The 6,939-nt window shown below is 58.0% G+C and overlaps 1 pseudogene; it reads left to right on the plus strand.

Annotated features, from left to right (window-relative positions):
* Positions 1-3,878: 3,878 nt before the first annotated feature.
* Positions 3,879-4,931, plus strand: LOC144673870 (uncharacterized; annotated as a pseudogene).
* The last annotated feature ends 2,008 nt before the right edge of the window (positions 4,932-6,939 follow it).

The raw sequence follows: 6,939 nt of genomic DNA on the forward strand, positions 1-6,939 counted from the left end.
TCAGAGTGTTACAGTGAGGGGTGTGGGGTATATCAGAGTGTTACAGTGAGGGGTGTGGGATATATCACAGTGTTACAGTGAGGGGTGTGGGATATATCAGAGTGTTACAGTGAGGTGTGTGGGATATATCAGAGTGTTACAGTGAGGGTTGTGGGATATATCAGAGTATTACAGTGAGGGGTGTGGAGTATATCAGAGTGTTATAGTGAGGGGTGTGGGGTATATCAGAGTGTTATTGTGAGGGGTGTGGGATATCAGAGTGTTAGATAGAGGATTTGGTTTAGATGTTACCCTCTGCTGCATGTTGGTTGTTGTGTTTTTGGGCATTGTTTCCATGATGCGTTCGGTCTATTTCTTTATGTGATGCTGTCTCTCTGTGGCTCGATGTGGAACTGCTCCTGAGGACTTTGATTTTTTCATTGCATTGTATTGGGGTGTCTCTGGATGGCTCATCATTTATTGCCCTTCCCTATTTGCCCCTTGTGAAGGTGGTGGTGAGCTGCCTTCTTGAGCCGCTGCAGTCCCTGTTGTGTAGGTACACCTACCGTGCTGTTAGGGAGGTAGTTCCAGGATTTGGACCCAGCCACAGTGAAGGAACGGCCGATATATTTCCAAGTCAGGATGGTGTGTGGCTTGGAGGGGAACTTCCAGGTGGTGGTGTTCCCCATGTGTCTTCTGCCCTTGTCCTTCTAGATGGTAGAGGTCGTGGGTTTGGACGGTGCTGCCTAAGGAGCCTTGGTGAGTTGCTGCAGTGCATCTTGTAGATGGTACACACACTGCTGCTACTGTGCGTCGGTGGTGGAGGGAGTGAATGTTTGTGGATGTGGTGCCGATCAAGCGGGGCTGCTTTGTCCTGGATGGTGTCGAGCTTCTTGAGTGTTGTGGGAGCTGCACTCATCCAGGCAACTGGGGATATTCCATCCCACTCCTGACTTGTGCCTTGTAGATGGTGGACAGGCTTTGGGGAGTCAGGAGGTGAGTTACTCTCCGCAGGATTCCCAGCCTCTGACCTGCTCTTGTAGCCACAGTATTTATGTGGCTGGTCCAGTTCAGTTTCTGGTCAACGGTAACCCCCAGGATGTTGATAGTGGGGGGATTCAGTGATGGTAATGCCATTGAACATCAAGGGGCGATGGGTAGATTCTCTCTGGTTGGAGATGGTCATTGCCTGGCACTTGTGTGGCGCGAATTTAACTTGCCACTTGTCAGCCCAAGCCTGGATATTGTCCAGGTCTTGCTGCATTTGGACATGGACTGCTTCAGTATCTGAGGAGTTGCGAATGGTGCTGAACATTGTGCAATCATCCGCGAACATCCCCACTTCTGACCTTATGATGGAAGGAAGGTCATTGGTGAAGCAGCTGAAGATGGTTGGGCCGAGGACACTACCCTGAGGAACTCCTGCAGTGATGTCCTGGAGCTGAGATGACTGACCTCCAACAACCACAACCATCTTCCTTTGTGCTGGGTATGACTCCAACCAGCGGAGAGTTTTCCCCCTGATTCCCATTGACTCCAGTTTTGCTTGGGCTCCTTGATGCCACACTCGGTCAAATGCTGCCTTGATGTCAAGGGCAGTCACTCTCACCTCACCTCGGGAGTTCAGCTCTTTTGTCCATGTTTGAGCCAAGGCTGTAATGAGGTCAGGAGCTGAGTGGCCCTGGCGGAACCCAAACTGGGTGTGGTGAGCAGGTTATTGCTAAGCAAGTGCCGCTTGATAGCACTGTTGATGACCCCTTCCATCACTTTACTGATGATGGAGAGTAGACTGATGGGGCGGTAATTGGCCGGGTTGGATTTGTCCTGCTTCTTGTGTACAGGACATACCTGGGCAATTTTCCACATAGCCGGGTAGATGCCAGTGTTGTAGCTGTACTGGAACAGCTTGGATAGGGGCGCGGCAAGTTCTGGAGCACAAGTCTTCAGTACTATTGCCGGAATATTGTCAGGGCCCAGAGCCTTTGCAGTATCCCGTGCCTTCAGCCGTTTCTTGATATCACGTGGAGTGAATCGAATTGGCTGAAGACTGGCATCTGTGATGCTGGGGACCTCCGGAGGAGGCTGAGATGGATCATCCACTCGGCACTTCTGGCTGAAGATTGTAGCAAATGCTTCAGCCTTATCTTGTGCACTGATGTGCTGGGCTCCTCCATCATTGAGGATGGGGATATTTGTGGAGCCTCCTCCTCCAGCGAGTTGTTTAATTGTCCAACACCATTCACAACTGGATGTGGCAGGACTGCAGAGCTTAGATTTGGTCCGTTGGTTGTGGGATCGCTTAGCTCTGTCTATCACTTGCTGCTTATGCTGTTTGACACACAAGTAGTCCTGTGTTATAGCTTCACCAGGTTGACACCTCATTTTTAGGTATGCCTGGTGCTGCTCCTGGCATGCCCTCCTGCACTCTTCATTGAACCAGGGTTGATCCCCTGGCTTGATGGTAATGGTAGAGTGGGGGATATGCCGGGCCATGAGGTTACAGATTGTGTTCGAGTACAATTCTGCTGCTGCTGATGGCCCACAGCGCCTCATGGATGCCCAGTCTTGAGTTGCTAGATCTGTTTGAAATCTATCCCATTTAGCACGGTGGTAGTGCCACACAACACGATGGAGGGTATCCTCAATGTGAAGATGGGACTTTGTCTCCACAAGGACTGTGCGGTGGTCACTCCTACCGATACTGTCATGGACAGATGCATCTGCAGCAGGCAGGTTGGTGAGGATGGGGTCAAGTATGTTTTTCCCTCTTGTTGGTTCCCTCACCACCTGCCGCAGACCCAGTCTAGCAGCTATGTCCTTTAGGACTCGGCCAGCTCGGTCAGTAGTGGTGCTACTGAGCCACTCTTGGTGATGGACATTGAAGTCCCCCACCCAGAGTACATTCTGTGCCCTTACCACCCTCAGTGCTTCCTCCAAGTGATGTTCAACATGGAGGGGCACGGATTCCTCAGCTGAGGGAGGGCGGTACGTGGTAATCAGCAGGAGGTTTCCTTGCCCATGTTTGACCTGATGCCTTGAGACTTCATGGGGTCCGGAGTCGATGTTGAGGACTCCCAGGGAAACTCCCTCCCGACTCTATACCCCTGTGCCACCACCTCTGCTGGGCCTGTCCTGCCGGTGGGACAGGACATACCCAGTGGTGGTGATGCTGGTGTCTGGGACGTTATCTGTAAGGTATGATTCTGTGAGGATGACTACGTCGGGCTGTTGCTCTCCCAATTTTGGCACAAGCCCCCGGGTGTAAGTAAGAGGGGCTTTTCAAAAGGGGCCAACAGTTGCCCCCGAAAATCCTGCCTCCCTCCCCCACTTCCCCCCTCCCAGCCCACCCCCCACAACCCCCACCACCAAGATGGAGGTCTTGATGGGTGCGTTTCGGGTCCGTGTCATGTTGGTCGGTTCTGCTATAGAACAGACTCCGCCCCCCTCCCCCCCCACTTCCCCCCTCCCCCTCCCCCCATTTCCCCCCTCCTCCCCCTCCCCTCTTCCCCCCTCCCCCTTCCCCCCCTCTTCCCCCTCCCCCTCTTCCCCCCCCTCCCCCCTTCCCCCTCTTCCCCCCTCCCCCCTCTTCCTCCCCCCTCCCCCCTCTCGCGATATCTGGTCACCATGACGCCTGTTGCCGTGGTGTTACTATAGCCCCCCCCTCGCCCCCGGGTGATGTCACATTGGCGGCCTTGTGATGTCGGCGGTGGATTGTTGTGTGTTGGGGGAGGGGGTTGGGGGTTGTTGGTGGGGGAGGGGATGGGGGTTGGGGGAGTGGGGGGGTGGGGGGCGCTTATCTTTTGTTTTTTGACTTGTCTCCGTGAAGGGGGTCCGGCTGCCTGGCTTGAGACGTCCCCCTCCTCCACGTTCCCCTCCGCTCTGCCCCCCTCGAGGCGCCCATGAGGAGGCCGGACCCCGCGCTGGAGGGCAGGGGCGCCGCCTGGGCCCGCCGGACCCCGGGCGTGGTCCTGGACACCGGCAGCAGCTGCGCCAAGGCCGGCTTCACCGGGGAGGGGAGCCCCCGGGCCCTGGCGGACTCCCCGGCGGGACCCGGCCCGGCCGACTGGGGGTCCCTGGAGAGGCTGTGGCGCCGCCTGCTGTGCCGGGCCCTCCGGGTGGACCCCCGGGAGCACGGGGTGCTGCTGGCCGAGCCCCTGCTGACCCCGAAGGCCCACCGGGAGCGGTGGGCCGAGATCCTGTTCGAGGGCCTGGGCGTGCCGGCCTTCTACGCGGCCCCCCAGCCCCTGCTGTCCCTCTACTCGGTGGGCCGCACCTCGGGGATGGTCGTCGAGGCGGGTGAGGCCTACTCCTCCGTCTCGCTGGTCGACGACGGCCTCCTGCTGCCGAACGCCACCTACCGCCTCCGGGTGGCCGGCCTCCTCCTCACCATGTACCTACGGAGGCTCCTGAGGGACTCCGGCTACCTCTTCGGCTGGAAGGAGACGCACCTGGTGAAGCACATCAAGGAGGAATGCTGCTACATGGCGCAGGACTACCAGGAGGAGACCCTCTGCGACGAGCGGGACTACACGGCTCGCTACCGGCTCCCCGACGGCTGCCTGGTCACCCTGAGGAGCCAGAGGTACCGGTGCCCCGAGGCTCTGTTCAGGCCTCCCCTCGTGGGCCTCCGGGACCCCGGCCTCCACATCCTGGCCTTCAAGAGCCTTCAGGCCTGCTGCGAGGAGTACCGGGGCCGGTTCGTGGACAACGTGGTGGTCTGCGGGGGCACCTCGCTGCTTCCCGGCTTCGCCCCCCGCCTGGGCGCCGAGCTGCAGAAGCTGAGCGGCAAGGGGGCCCGGCGGGTGGAGGTGACGGCGGCGCCGCACCGCGGGATCTCGGCCTGGCTCGGGGGCTCCATCATGGCCTCCCTCAACTCCTTCCAGTCTCTCTGGGTCCAGCGGCAGCAGTACGACGAGCTGGGGCCCTGCATCATCCACCACAAGTGCTTCTGAAAACCGCGGGCGCTGGGCCCCAAAGATGGCCGCCTGGCGGTCACAAAATGGCCGCCCGGCGGTCACAAAATGGCCGCCCGACGGTCACAAAATGGCCGCCTGGGCATCTCAAAATGGCCACTTAGAAGTAACAGACAGAATATTATTTCAGTAAAAGATATTATTGATACAGAGTCGATGTTCTGCTATTATTTGCGGGTAGTTTGATACGAAGCTCCCCTCTCCTTCTTAAACATTTTAGGAAGGATGTCAAGGGAGAGGGAGCGGAGGGAGATTTACCCCGAATGGGACCAGGGATGAGGGATTTCAGTTCGTGTGGAGAGACTGGGAGAAGCTGGGATTGTTCTCCTTAGAGCGGAGAAGGTTAAGGGGGAGATTGAATCGAGATGTTCAAAATCAGGAAGGGGGATTCGGACAGAGTCAATAAGGAGAAACTGTTTCCACTGGGCAGGAGGGTCGGTAACCAGAGGGGGACACAGATTGAAGAGAATCGGGGAAAGAACCAGAGGGGGAGATGAGGAGAATTTGTTTTTTATTTACACAGCGAGTTGTTGTGATCTGGGGCGCAGGGGGAGGGAATGTACTCGGGGGAGAGGGGTGGGCTAACATGGACATTCGATGGGTGAGAAATAACGTTCAGCGTTTTAAAGTCACTTTATGGGGAGAAGGTGGGGGCAGAGGCACAACTGTTTCTCCTCCGGAACCTAGCGTCCGTGTCCTCCGCTCTAAGTTCCCTGGTTCCAATCGATCTGATGTGTCCCTGGGCTGCCCTCTCAGTCCTGACCCCCTGACCCTGGGCTGCCCTCTCAGTCCTGACCCCCTGACCCTGGGCTGCCCTCCCAGTGCTGACCTCTGACCCTGGGCTGCCCTCTCAGTCCTGACCCCCTGACCATGGGCTGCCCTCCCAGTGCTGACCCCTGACCCTGGGCTGCCTTCTCAGTCCTGACCCCCTGACCCTGGGATGCCCTCCCAGAGCTGACCCCTGATCCTGGGCTGCCCTCTCAGTCCTGACCCCCTGACCCTGGGCTGCCCTCTCAGTCCTGACCCCCTGACCCTGGGCTGCCCTCCCAGTGCTGACCTCTGACCCTGGGCTGCCCTCTCAGTCCTGACCCCCTGACCCTGGGCTGCCCTCCCAGTGCTGACCTCTGACCCTGGGCTGCCCTCTCAGTCCTGACCCCCTGACCCTGGGCTGCCCTCTCAGTCCTGACCTCCCCCCGACCCCCAAGCTGCCCTCCCGGTCTCGGCAGGATTCAACCCTTTCACCCGGCAAAGTGCGGCTTGTGCGCCAAAACCTGCCCGGCCTGCGAGAGGCGACAGCACCTCCCGCCATTCTCGCCAGGGAGGGAACGTTCTGGAAGGCGGGCGTGGGCGGGGAGTCAGCCCACTCGCTACCCGGACCCAATTTCACACCCGGCAAATGCAGACCAGCGGGACCCACGGCCAGCGGGCAGTCAATGGGCCAGTCCAGCGAGGCCTGGCGAGCGGGTGGACACCAGGCTGACGCGAGGCCTGTGTGGGCGGCAGGCTTGGGTTGAGCGCTGGGCCCTGCACCAGATCCAGGCGGGATTCTTCCAGCCTCACACTGGACGACGCCTCGCAGGTGACCACACCTGTGCCCAACGTCATTCCACCAAAAGGAAGCATAAATTTCGGCAAAACAATATCCGGTAAACAGATCGACCCAACCTGGGGTCTGTGAAGCACTCGATCAGGGTCCTCACTCCAGTCGAATCCTGGGTCCAATTTGACTCTGCCAGGTTTTATTAACAGGTTTGGCAAACACTCGGTGTTCCTGACAGGGTCCAAGTCGCACAATAAACTCGATTCGGGCAGGAAACGGCAGGAGAGAGAAGGATCCACTCTAGGATATTGGTGAACCCAGTCCATCTTTAAAAATGAATCCGTGACTGTACAAGATTGGGCTGGGTGGGATATTAAAGGGTGCGGGGAGTGAGGGGGAGAGTGGGATTAGACTGGGTGGGATATTAAAGGTTGCGGGGAGTGAGGG

Source organism: Cetorhinus maximus, unplaced genomic scaffold (genome assembly GCF_964194155.1).
Source record: "Cetorhinus maximus unplaced genomic scaffold, sCetMax3.hap1.1 HAP1_SCAFFOLD_499, whole genome shotgun sequence".
NCBI lineage: Eukaryota > Metazoa > Chordata > Chondrichthyes > Lamniformes > Cetorhinidae > Cetorhinus > Cetorhinus maximus.